The sequence below is a fragment of the Cornus florida genome, unplaced genomic scaffold, assembly GCF_030987335.1.
Source record: "Cornus florida cultivar Cherokee Brave unplaced genomic scaffold, ASM3098733v1 CherokeeBrave_3.0.0_Hap2_Chr07, whole genome shotgun sequence".
Classification (NCBI taxonomy): Eukaryota; Viridiplantae; Streptophyta; class Magnoliopsida; order Cornales; family Cornaceae; genus Cornus; species Cornus florida.
The window spans coordinates 84,826,819-84,841,904 of record NW_026775577.1 but is presented as its reverse complement, the minus strand read 5'-3'; positions in this window follow the sequence as shown (position 1 = coordinate 84,841,904).

The following is a 15,086-nucleotide window of genomic DNA, read 5'->3' as shown; positions in this document are numbered from 1 at the left end:
CTAGTGCGCACTATGACTTAGTAGAATTCCTATCCTCCGTACTAGAGCCAAACCCTAGCCATCAACATCTCATATCCTTACAAGCTTCCAAAAATCAACAAGTTCATGACATTTATGCAATCTCAATACATGAAACTACCTACCAAGCACAAGTAGGGTAAAACCACACAACCTATGTCTTAAGGTTACATGTCTAAAGTGGTAAGTTAATGATATTACACATCATGTTATATCAATTTACTATCAATATAGGCCATAATTGCAAATCATGAAATATAGTAATCTACCTACAAGTAATTATAAGTGCCACACACAAGATTTTCATACTAAGCTTTCAATGAAATCTATATTACTTAACATCATAAATGTAATCTCAAGATATCCATAATAAAACCTCAATGGAATCATAAGTATTAGGCAATTTATTAGACAATAGCCTACCTATACAATTTAATAGTCACATACATGCTTTAATCCACAAATCCTAAGTCAAGCATATAAAATCTTTATTTACATGTTAGTACAAGAATTTTAAAAGGCATGATCAATATATATTAAGCTCCAATATATATAAAACCCAAAGAGGATAAACATACAACCACCCCTACCTCAATAGAGAATTGAATCTCTATAATCCAAGCAACCAAGCTCAAAATGGAAAACAAGTTTAGGGTTAATGAAGAAGGGAGTAAGAGGAAGCTTTTGTCTTCTAAGGTTTTATGTCTAAGGTGAGTGGAAGGAGGCCAAAATGAAGAAAAAAGCTATCAACCAAGCTTTTCTCCAATGGTGACTAGGTTATGGTTCTTAAAGATAAGTGAAAATGAAAATGATAAAGTGTAAAATGGTGAGTAGAAGGGTTAGAAATCCTCCACTCACTATGTGCTCTTACACTACCTCTCACACACACACAATGCAAGACTAAATGGTGAACCTACACTTGTCATGAATCTATGGTTCATTCCTAGGCTTAATCTCAAGCCTATACTTGTCACCATCCTATGTAAACTTCCAAGATTTAATATTGAACCTACATTTGTCAACCATCCATGCCAACAAGTGTACCAATCCTAGGCCAACAAGTGGGTGAATCTCCACCCTCCACATGTCATCATCCAAGGCATCAAAGTATTTCCACACAAATGTCAACAAGTGGATCAATGAGAGTATGACACTTGTCACACTTTCTGGAAATTCCAAACAAGTCTTTTTTGAAAATATCTTCAAAATTAAATTACAAAATGGTCCCTAAGACGAAAAATAATTACTTTGCATAATTACACTAAAACCCCTCAAGTTTAGGTTAATTACACATTCATGCCCTTTACAAGAAAAGTACTAATCTAGCATGCTTTTCAAGAAAAGTAAAAATACCAATGTCATGGAAATCAGATACCATAAATGCATGCAAAACCGGAATCAAATCCGAGCACAAGAAGTAAGGTTATGCAAGGAAAAACGAAAAACGGGAAAAAAACGAAATAGGGAAAAGACAAAATAGGAAAAAGACGAAAAAAGAAAATCGCCGAAAATGGAAAAGGAGGAAAAAGGCCAGGTCATTACAATCCAATCATCCAGCAGTTGATAATACCAACAATTAAAGTAGACCTCAACTGAATCCATATCTCCATCACAGATACTAAAAGCATAGTGTAAACATCTATGAACACAGTCAACTATATACATAATCATGTTCAGCTTTATATCCATCACTGATACTAACAATTATAATGTAAACATCAATTAACATAGTCACAGTATATACATAAACCTACTCAGTTTTGGTTGTTCCATCAAATCCGGTATTATACCAAGTTTAAATCTTAATAGCATTCAACCTCCAGCAGTTGATATTATAGACAGTTAAGGTAAACATCAACAAGATCCATGCCTCCAATAATTGATACTAGCAGTGACAATGAAAACATCAACACAGAATTACAGTATACACATAGACATACTTGATCTGTAGTGTTTTCACAAAATCCAGTGTAATACTAAATTTGTTTAAATCCTAAAGTCACTTAACACTAATTCATCCAAAACAGATGTAATTCAGCCACATGATCATGATATATGATAAAACATGTTTTAATTAAATTATCTGTCCCAAAAGATTACAAAACGTAGAGAATTAAACCAAATTAATTCTTCCAATTCCAACCACAGTGTGTTATTTTGTTTACAACGTATACTGTTCAAGTGGCAACCATAATTAGATTATTAACATGCCTTCTAAAGTCTTAGAATTGTCTCTAAGCATCATCCATACACCTCACACACAGTCTTAAACCCAATTGGAAACACAGAAAACCAACCCCTGCAACTAAAACTGACTGAAAACGAAAAAAAAAATAAAAATTGTATCAAGGAGACGTCTCCTAAAAGTGGAGCCACCTCTTTTAGGACTTGGATCCGGCTCCCACATTTGGGAGCTGCCTCTAAACACAAAGGAGCCGGCTCTCTCCAAGGGAGAGCCGGTTCTCTCCCTCTCTGCCCCGTCTCTTTGTCTTCCCCCTTCTTCAAACGACTTCTGCAGCTTCTCTACCCTACGCTATGGTTTCCAAAAGTTATAAATCAACCCCAGTAGGTTTCCAGTCCATATTTAAGTCATTAACACATTCCATACATAGGTTTAAACAGAGAAGTAAGCAAGCAAGTAACACGGTTTAACAGGTTTAGCAAGCAAGCAAACATACTGTGATAATCCAATTTTTTTTTAGCATAAACAGATAACGTTTTTTATTGATTAAGTCAATCCTTAAATTATTTAGGAATGCAAAGAACACAAAGCCTAAGGGAGAAAGTAAGGATAGAACTTGCCTTACACTGACGTCCGTCTCAATTCTCCTGCGAATTCTTTGTTCGTTCTCTGTTTTCTTCCCAGCCGACTCTAAAACTCCACACAGCTTTACTATGTCGTAATCTTCTTCTAAAACCCTAGGCAGACATCCTAGGTGAGTATTTATAGGCCACACTAACCCTAGGCTTAGTTAAACCCTAATCGAATTACTCAGCCCATAGCAAAATCTAGGTTAATCAATGTCGGCTACTTATGAACTGTGTATACCTAATGGAACTATATAACAGTCACGTGAAAATTAACTAAATTTAATTAAATAAACGCATACCATAAATAATGTTTAAAATAACTAATTAAAACAAAAATAATCAAATAAATTAACTACAACTAATAAATCAATTAATCAAATATTCAATTAAACAAAACAACAGTAAATTAAAATAACAAATAAATCAATTAAATTAACACATAAGCACTTCAGCAATTAAAAATGCAATTTAAATAATAAAGTAAATCCCATTACTATCCTTTTAAAATTAGGGTATTACATTCTTCTCCCCTAACAAAATGAATTCCGTCATCGGAATTCGCTCTTACCTTCTTCCAAAATATCAGGAAACTGTGAGCGAATAATATCCTCTCGTTCCTAAGTGGACTCAGCCTCATTGTGGTGACTCCACTAAACACGAACTAAAGGGATAACCTTATTACGAGGATTTGATCTCAACGGTCGACAATACGACACGGTGGCTCCAAATAAGTTATATCCAGCTGCAACTTAATCTCCCCAACATCGATATGCTGATACCGATCCTCATCTCGCAGAAATTTTTGCAACATAGAAACATGTAACACATTATGGACGCGATCCAAATTATTCGGAAGTGCCCGATAAGCGATAGCTCCAACTCGATCCGTAATCATAAATGGACCGACAAACCGCGGTGACAACTTCCTTTTTTTCCCAAAGCGCATTACACCCTTCATAGGCGACATTTTGAGTAGAACCTGATCCCCAACCTGAAACTCTAAAGCACGAGTGTGACGATCAACACAGCTCTTCTGCCTACTTTGATCAGTACGCATGCGATCTCTAATAAGAGCAATCTTCTCAGAAGTATTCTTGATGAACTCAGGACCTAAGAATCTGCTCTCACCAACCTCCATCCAATAAACAGGCGATCGACACGGTCGGCTGTACAACGCCTCAAATGGGGCCATCCCAATAGTCTTCTGGCAACTATTATTATAAGCAAACTCTACAAGTGGTAAGTAATCCTCCCAGTGGCCCTTGAAATCAAGAACACACGACCGAAGCATATCCTCCATAATCTGATTCACCCGCTCAGTTTGTCCATCAGACTGAGGATGATAAGCAATACTAAGGTGCAACTCTGTACCCAAGGCCTGCTGAAAACTCTTCCAGAATCCAGACACAAAGCTCGAATCCCTGTCTGATATAATAGACAATGGAATGCCATGTAACTTTACAATATCTGAAATGTAAAGTCTCGCCAACTGTTTTGAAGTGAAGTCAGTGCGAATAGGCAAGAAGTGAGCTGATTTCGTCAGTCTGTCCACGATAACCCAAATGGAATTGTGATCCTTGAAGGAATTTGGCAACCCTTCCACAAAATCCATAGAAATACTCTCCCATTTTCACTCCGGTATCGGTAGTGGCTGCAAAGCTCCTGGCGGCCTCTGATGATCAATCTTGACCATCTGACAAGTACTACATCGTGAGACAAAAAAGAGCAATATCCCTCTTCATACCTGCCCACCAAAACTGCCGCTCCATATCCTGATACATCTTGTCGCCTCCTAGATGAACAGAGAACTCAGAGTGGTGAGTCTCAGTCATCACATCCCTCCTCAAATCATCAGCAGAAGGTACCACTAATTGTCCCTTGTACCTCAAACCTCCATCAGTCCCAATATAGTAAAATGGAACCTCTCCGGAAGCTATCTCTGCAACCTTGTCAATGCACTGCTGATCCGTGAGTTATGCCTTCAAAACCTTGTGAATAATAAAAGGTGTAACTACCATACAAGCCATGAACGCATCCGATAATTCATCCACCTTCTTCAACGCATTCCACTCAGTAGTGAATAGAGCAGAAAAACTACCAACAGGTCAGCGACTGAGTGCATCCGCCACTACATTCGCCTTCCCTGGATGGTACTGTATGGAGAAGTGATAGTCTTTCACAAACTCCAACCATCTGCGTTGTCTCATATTCAGCTCCCGCTGAGTGAACAAATACTGCAGACTCCTGTGATCGCTAAACAACCTGAAGGACTCACCCAACAGATAATGCCTCCAAATTCGTAAGGCAAAGACCACAGCTGCCAACTCCAAATCATGTGTCGGATAATTAAGCTCATAAGGCTTAAGCTTCTGAGATCCATAAGAAATCGGTTGCTCCTCCTGCATCAAAACACATCCAAGACCCTGCAACGAAGCATCCATGTAGACAAAATATTCTATCCCGCTCTGTGGAGTAGCCAGAACCGATGCAGAAGTCAACCTAGTCTTCAGCTCATCAAAAGCTCTCTGACAATGTTCATCCCACACGAACCGTACACCCTTCTTAGTCAGATGAGTGAGTGGTCCCGCTATCTTTGAGAATCCCTGGATGAACCTCCTATAATATCCTGCCAAATTGAGGAAACTCTGAAACTCGGTAGGTGATGTAGGCTGTCCCCACTCAACCACTACTGAAACCTTGGCTGGATCCACTGCTATTCCCCTTTCTAACACCACGTGACCCAGAAACTTCACCTCCCGCTGCCAAAATTCACACTTCTCGAACTTGGCACACAACTGGTGTTCACGAAGTGTCTGCAAGACTATTCGAAGATGTCTAGCATGATCGTCCTCAGACCTCGAGTAAATCAAAATGTCATCTATGAAGACAATGACAAATTGATCCAAGTAAGCTCTGAAGACTCTGTTCATTAAATCCATGAAAACCGCTGGTGCATTAGTTAACCTGAACGGCATCACACGAAACTCATAAGATCCATATCTAGTGAGAAACGCTGTCCTTGGAACATCCTGCTCCCAAACCCGAAGTTGATGATATCCAGAGCGCAGATCAATCGTAGAGAAATAAGTAGCTCCTTTCAACTGATCAAACAAGTCATCAATCCTGGGCAAAGGATATTTGTTACGAATCGTAACCTTATTCAACTCCCGGTAATCAATACACAGATGGAGCGAACCATCATCCTTCTTCACAAATAACACTGGTGTTCCCTAGGGTGAAGTACTCCGACGAATGAAACCCTGGCTGAGTAGCTACTGAATCTGATCCCTCAGCTCATGCATTTCCACTGGTGCCATCCTATAGGGTGCCCTAGCAATAGGCGCAGTGCCTGGAGCTAAGTCTATCACAAAATTGATCTCGCGACTAGGTGGCAACCCTGGAATCTCCTGAAATACATCCGGGAAATCCTGTACAATCGGTATATTATCCAATGATACAGTAGTCCCCTTATCCGTTTCCTCCTCCATATGGAACAAATAAGTGCTAATGACCCCGCTAGAACGTGGCATAATGATGATATACATGTCCTGACCAGGTATAGTAAACACAATAGACCTATCGAAACAATTAACTTGAGCATGGTAGTGAGACAACCAATTCATCCCAAGTATCACATCATAAGTGTGCATGTCCAGGATCAATAGGTTGGCTAGAAATCTGAGTCTGCCAATGTCTAGTGTCACAGGCCCATCACTCTCATGAAGAATGGCTGTATCGCCTAACGGTGTAGAAATACCCAAAGGTCCACTGTATACCCGAGTCGTCATTCCAGATAAAGCAACAAAAGTCCTAGCTACAAATGAGTGTGTAGCACCCGTATCAAATAAAACACGTCCATGAAAACCATGTATAGGAAGCTTACCCTCAACAGCCTGAGGTGCCTGCATATCCTGTGGCTTAGGGTTGTACACCCTGCCATAATGTAACTGCTGCGGTGCTTGTCCCTGAGGCTGCGACGGTGCCGGTAAAGCTAGATGTGTCTGTCCCTGAATCCGTGGAACTTGTGGAGCTAGTAAAGGCACTGGCGCCCTCTGCCCCGGCTGCACATGTTGTCCCTATCCCTATCTTGTTGTAGGACACTGCTTGGAAGTGTGACCATACTCTCCACAAGTGTAACAACTACCCTGGAAAGTACCAAATGGCCTCCTCTGTCGGTTAGCTTGTGGCTGACCCTGTCCTGCCTATGGTCCCCCATTTTGTTGTCGCTGAACAGGTGCCACATCCCTGGAAGCATCTGAACCACCCTTGTACTTCTTCCAAGGCTGTTGTCCCTGGAACTTGCCCTTGTCATGCTGTCGGTGACCGTTCCCATTCCCTTGCTCAGTTGACTGATTAGCAGAATCTCTGTCACCCCGCTTCTCACCCTTGGCCTGTCTGATGTCCACAGTCAACTGATACTGCTATAGAGCGGCGTCTACCACCTGAGCATAGGTAGTATAGGCTGGACTACCTATAATAGCTCTCTTGATAAACCACATCAGTCCCTTGATGAAACTGTTGCGCTTCTTCTCCTCTGTATCCATCTCCTCTGGTGCAAAGAGGGACAAGCGTGTGAACTGCTGCTCATACTCCGCCACTGTCATATTCCCCTGCTGCAGATTTAGAAATTCAGTCTTCATAGCTGCACTGACTGCATAAGGAAAGTACTTTTCATCAAAGCGTGCACTGAACTGATCGTAAGTCAATGCCATCCTCTCCTCTGCGGTGGTAACTGACTCCCACCACTGTAGTGCATCCCCAACTAGCTTGAATGTAGCAAGCATTTGCTTCTGAACCTCCGTGCACTGAACTAAGCGAAAATGTCGCTCGATATCCTGTTTCTACTGGTGAGCTGCTCTCGCATCGGTGGAGCCTGTGAACTCAGGTGGACTCCCCTTTGTGAAAGAACTCCTGGCCTTCTCCCAAGTATCAGTCTGAACAACTGGTGCTGGTAACGGTGTCGGCTGTACCTGAGGCTGATTCCGAAGTGCAACTGTTACCCCAGCTTCTAAAGCCCGAGCAATAAGGTCGTTGATGTGAGGAGGATACTCTGGATCTCCTCCCTGATCCGGAGTCTGTTGAACTTCCTCCTGAACCTTACCATCACCATCCTGAAACCCAAGCCTTTGCTGCTTTTCCTCCATTCGCTGATGCCGTAGGAGATACTGTTGCCTACGAGCCGCTCTCCTTTCCTTTTTAGTTCCTTGCATGTTCTGTCCGTTTCTAGCGTTAACCATCTGTTAACATGGAAAGACAGACATCAGTACCATTTCTAAATGAACCGTAAAGAATACAATGAATCCTAAACTTAAGCTCTAATCAAGAGAAAACGCTAAGCGGAAGTCTTAATACGAAACATCCTAGAGACACTTGAACCCGGAGTGCTCTGATACCAACTATGATAGTCCTCGGATCCGAGACACGGGTTGATCAGGCCCAGGCCCAAACCCGAGGGATATCAAACAATTAATACTTTAAACGAACACAGAATACAAATTGAATTAAGAAATAAAATTTAAGCTGAAAGGAACTAAAATAAATCCTTTAAAAATAAATACTTAAATCCCAATAATATAATTGGTAGAATCCGATAGTCCAAACTCCATAAGTTTAACAACTTGGGAATCCATCTCTAGTGGACCCCTAATAAAAATCCACTCTGAATTAAAACAACTGAAAGAACATCCTGATAAGCTATGGAGAGAAATCCTACATCGTAGGTCGAGTGAGTAGAAACCTCTGCTCAGCATGAACACGTCTAAGTCTGGAACTGTCGTGTACCTGAAAAATAGAAGTGGGTCAGGCCCATGTGCAAGTTCTATACTTCTACAATCTAAACAGAGGCCCGATACGCATGTACATCCTAAACAATTCCACAATAGCTAATAATCTGTAAATATATATATATAGTCACACTAAAGGACTCTCACTGGACTACAGGTCGGTCTCAACCTGAGTAGAGGTAACATGCTAAAACGCACACGAGGTGGGCATGTGTACCTAAACCTAAACAGGGTACACCTCTAACTATCGTATCCAACTATGCATCCCAATGCATATACGCTCCCTAACCGTCGATCCTGAGACTCAAGCTCATATCGAGGTACCATAACAATATATTTAAAATCCATCCTGTATCCTAGTAGTGCCGCTCAACTAGTCGTTGCCATGACACTAAAATCAATAGGACTTAACTTTTAGTTAATCTAATTCTTAATCTAGAGTAGGTAGGTTTTGGTATTTTGAAACCAAATCGTCCCTAGTATACCACCGTCCCATACCGGTGTATACTATCCAATCATCCAACAGTTGATAATACCAACAATTAAAGTAGGCCTCAACTGAATCCATATCTCCATCACAGATACTAAAAGCATAGTGTAAGCATCTATGAACACAGTCAACTATATACATAATCATGTTCAGCTTTATATCCATCACTAATACTAACAATTATAATGTAAGCATCAATTAACATAGTCACAGTATATACATAAACCTACTCAGTTTTGGTTGTTCCATCAAATCCGGTATCATGCCAAGTTTAAATCTTAATAGCATTTAACCTCCAGCAGTTGATATTATAGACAGTTAAGGTAAACATCAACAAGATCCATGCCTCCAATAATTGATACTAGCAGTGACAATGAAAACATCAACACAGAATTACAGTATACACATAGACGTGCTTGATCTGTAGTGTTTTCACAAAATCCAGTGTAGTACTAAGATTGTTTAAATCTTAAAGTCACTTAACACTAATTCATCCAAAACAGATGTAATTCAGCCACATGATCATGATATATGATAAAACAAGTTTTAATTAAATTATCTGTCCCAGAAGATTACAAAACGTAGAGAATTAAACCAAATTAATTCTTCCAATTCCAACCACAGTGTGTTATTTTGTTTACAACGTATACTGTTCAAGTGGCAACCATAATTAAATAATTAACATGCCTTCTAAAATCTTAGAATTGTCTCTAAGCATCATCCATACACCTCACACACAGTCTTAAACCCAACTAGAAACACAGAAAACCAACCCCTGCAACTAAAACTGACTGAAAACGAAAAATAAAAATAAAAATTGTATCAAGGAGACGTCTCCCAAAAGTGGAGCCGCCTCCTTTAGGACTTAGAACCGGCTCCCACATTTGGGAGCTGCCTCTAAACACAAAGGAGCCGGCTCTCTCCAAGGGAGAGCCGGCTCTCTCCCTCTCTGCCCCATCTCTTTGTCTTCCCTCTTCTTCAGACGACTTCTGCAGCTTCTCTACCCTACGCTATGGTTTCCAAAAGTTATAAATCAACCCCTGTAGGTTCCTAGTCCATGTTTAAGTCATTAACACATTCCATACATAGGTTTAAACAGAGAAATAAGCAAGCAAGTAACACGGTTTAACAGGTTTAGCAAGTAAGCAAACATACTGTGATAATCCAATTTTTTAGCATAAGCAGATAACATTTTTTATTGATTAAATCAATCCTAGAATTATTTAGGAATGCAAAGAACATGAAGCCTAAGGGAGAGAGTAAGGATAGAACTTGCCTTACACCGACGTCCGTCTCAATTCTCCGGCGAATTCTTTGTTTGTTCTCTGTTTTCTTCCCAGTCGACTATAAAACTCCACACAGCTTTACTATGTTGTAATCTTTTTCTAAAACCCTAGGCAGACATCCTAGGTGAGTATTTATAGGCCACACTAACCCTAGGCTTAGTTAAACCTTAATCGGATTACTCAGCCCATAGCAAAATCTAGGTTAATCAATGTCAACTACTTATGAACTGTGTATACCTAATGGAACTATATAACAGTCACGTGAAAACTAACTAAATTTAATTAAATAAACGCATACCATAATTAATATTTAAAACAACTAATTAAAACAAAAATAATCAAATAAATTAACTACAACTAATAAACCAATTAATCAAATATTCAATTAAACAAAACAACAGTAAATTAAAATAACAAATAAATTAATTAAATTAACACATAAGCACTTCAGTAATTAAAAACGCAATTTAAATAATAAAGTAAATCCTATTACTATCCTTTTGAAATTAGGGGTATTACAACAGTCTAATATATATCCAGTATCATCCCAATCCTTTGTTTGTAACAGTGAGAATTAATACAACAATTAAAACAGTACCAATTTGTATGCTTTAAAAACAAACGACAAACACCAACCTTACAAGAATTATTTCAGACAGAATTAAACACATACAGATGATCAAGTTGACATATATTACGTATGTAAGATTCAATTAATATTCAATTACAATCCTAGAGATCATCTATGCATGCACAGAACACTGGCCAATGGGAGAGAGAAAGAATAGAACTTGCCTTTGCAGTTTTGGAATCAAAACTATTGACCTTAAGGATTTCATCCATTGACAATCTAGTTGTTTTGATGATAACAAACCATTAATGGTTTTCAAAGACTAATGTTCACATTGAGTGTTATCGATGACTTATATTCAAAGAAGAACCTCAATGAAGATCATAAAGACCATTCCAAGTATTCCATTATTCAAGATCACATCAAGGAAAGAAATGGATACAAAGAAGAGTTGAAGTTGCAAAGAAAGATAGCTTGGACTACAATGAGCAATAAAGCAACTCAAAGGAAGGAAGAAAGTAAGACTATCTCAAAGCCTAAAGATCATGAACAAAGCTTGAAGAAAAGGGTAGATAGGATGGTGAGTATTTAGGATTCAATGTCAAAGTATCTATGAATCCATTTGAAGCTCATCTCTATAGGACCATGCATATCATATCATCATTCATATGCTCCTATATTCATTAGCAATAGACTATACACTTCATTCATATATAATTGTCATATGGAGTATTTGCTAAAGAGTGAGTTAGTTCAAGCTTGCATAAGCTTTGAAAGAACTCAACACTTGAGCTAAAATGCTAGGACCATGTACATCAATTTCATCATTTACTTTGGTCTATAGAAAGTAGAGTCTAAGGCTTAGAACTTAATTACTCATCTCTAAAGCCTTAGTAAAGGACATTAGGACCCTAGTATGCACTTGATGAAAAACTGTCTTTCTGGCCAAGTATGAAAAATGGCTAAATGTGAAAAATGAATTTTTGAAATAATGATTATTTCAAAATAATTTTTTCCGGTAATAACTCTTTATACTTCAAATAGCCTAAACTGATTTTATGGGATTTTTTCATCAATTCTATATTGGTCTACACAAGGATTGATTTTTATGAAAACTGTCAGAAATCCAAATTTGTACTAAAACTAAATTTCTACATTTTGATTTAGTTGGATTTCAATTTTCTAGTATTTTTTATTGAATCCAAATGGGGGGTACTTCCTTATTTACATTGTAAACTTAAAGTAAATGGACATATAAATTAAAGTAAAGACATTTACTTAATTTTTACATTTTGATTTAGTTGGATTTCAATTTTCTAGTATTTTTTATTGAATCCAAATGGGGGGTACTTCCTTATTTACATTGTAAACTTAAAGTAAATGGACATATAAATTATATGTCCATTTACTTAAATGTTTTCAATGGAAATAAGTTGTGTGCAGATGTCCTGTACTGAAAGTCCTAAGCATAACCTGTACTAAAAGTCCTAAGCATAAACCTGTCATCTGTCAAAACTGTCAATGCACCAGAAAACGTCGACTGGTTTGATGCATACGTCAACCGGTTCATGAAGCATATGTCGACCGGTTTGAAGCATACATCGACCGGTATCTAGGCAATACTGAACTTCAGAAACTCAACACATATGTCGACCGGTTTGTAGTATATGTCGACCGGTTTGTGTCATACGTCGACCGGTTTATGCCATACGTCGATCGGTTCTTGTCAGATCTGCAGATTTCAAACTGCAACGGCTCTATTTTCCTCAACCTTTGTGCATTCAACTCCTAACAGCTATATTGAGCTTGCAAACTCTATAAATAGAGTGGGGAATGTCTTAATAATTAAGAGACATCATTTGAAAGCCTTCACATTGCATTAAAGAGAGCTTTTGTTCTCAAATCTTCTCTTCATCTCTCTCATTCACTCATATACAAATCTTGAGAGATTTAACTAAGGATTCAGAGGGCTTTTGCTCTAATTCAAATCTTCATAGAGCTTTTGTTCTATTCTACACTTGAGAGATCTTATTGAGTTCATTAGAGCTTTTGTTCTTCACTTATATCATCTTCTCTCATTCATATCATTTATAGAGTTTGAGCTTCACTTATATTCATATATACTCTAGTTGAGAGCTAAAGTTTGTACATTAATATTTGAGAGATATTTCTTGTGAGCTTGCACTTGTATATCTATCTTGAAAGAGATTCAATCTTATATTTTAATTACAATCTTTTCTACAAACTTGTAAGGGTTGGTGTGACTCAAAAGAAGCTTAGGAGAAAGGTGTTCTCCTAGCAAGGAAAAGAAGCAAAGTTTTGTTTCATGTAAAGGTTTGCTCTCCACCCTTAAGGAGAAGCTATAGTGGATTGGGAAGTCTCAAGAGGACTTTTGAGCCGAGGAGTAGGAGTTTCTGAACCTCGCTAAAATCGCCGAGTCAATGTTTGCAATTTCTCTTCCCTTATCTCTCTTATAATTATGCTATTTAATTACTTATTTCATATCTTTATAATTGCACAATTGTGTTAAGTACTTTGCTTGAAATTGATTTTCTATATTGCGAAAATTATCCATTGTTTGTCATTGACTCTATTCACCCCTCTCTAGAGTCAATTCTTAGGCAACAAAAACCTTTTCGCCGTCTTCTTAAGCTTTCCGACGACGTCCGTTTATTGTCAACTCAACCTCCTACTACCCAACCTTCCCTCCTCCTAGGTCCGACTTTTAAGCCATACCGAAAACCCTCACCGAACGTGCTCTGCTTTCTCAAAATCTCTCTTTGTTTCTCTCTGTATCTTTGGTACGTGAATAGGGTTCTTCCAACCCTTGTTGCAGACTATAACAATATACTTATAGGTACAACAAAAACCTAAATCCAATTAAACCCTAAAGTGAACCCTATTCGGCCCATACGTGATTCTTAAAAGAAGATAACCTACTTGTAACATTATAACGTAAAACCTTAATTGAAACCAATTAACACAACTAATAAACTATAGAACCAATTAAAAATAAGTAATTTCAATTAATCAATTTCAAGAAAAATAAAAATACAATTAATCCATTAATGAAAATAAAAACACAATTAATCAATTAATGCAATTAAACAACAAATTAAACACATAATGATATTTAAATACACAAATAAATAATAAAATAATTAAACAATTTAGCAAATAAACAATTAATCAAACAAAAATGTAGTAAAACCATAATTAAAATGCCGAGACTATCCTTTTAAAATTTGGGGTATTACATTAGCCGATTCATCCAACAACACAGAACATACATCCATATCCTAACAATGGCATAAAACAGAACCATATCCGGACAATGGTCCTCAAACAATCCACAGATACAGATTATGTATAAGATCATATAATATAGCCATGAACATGATTATTATCATATTAATATCCATTGCCATTGATATAACAATACCGCAAATAAAAACATACATAACTTATTAGTTATTTAAGTCCACAACTCCTAGCCTGGCAAACCAAACTTATACCCATGGAGCATTTAGATAAACCACAATTATAGCAATTAAGATGACTATAATCATCAACCATGCTAACAACATTTAAACGCTATGTCTAGATAATTTAAAATTTCACTTTACAACTTATTAGTTGATTTAATATCGTTCTATCATGCATGCTTAAGTTTCTTGCCATAAAATCCACATACTACTATTCCCAAGTCTTTATAACACGCTCGGGACCTTAATAAATCATTTCGGGGTCATTCGAAACATTTTTGAGCAAATCTATACATCAGCACTCGAGCCCTAAACCACAATGCTCGAGCGTTGTTTCCCAGAAAACAGTGTTCAAGCCATTTTTCGAAGAAATAACTCAGGAGATCCATTTTAAGTCCAAAAATACGTTGTCTCAAGTCTTAAAACATGCATTTGTGTCCCATATACTTCCACTAATTAAAATCAAGCCATTAGACATGTATAAAACAAGACTAACATCTATTCATTCACTGATTTCTAAAATCATACAAAACACTAGACATACATAAAACAAGACCAACATCAATTCATTAATTGATTTCCAAGATCATACAAAATATACACATCTATATATATATACATCTCTGTTTTAATCCGATATTT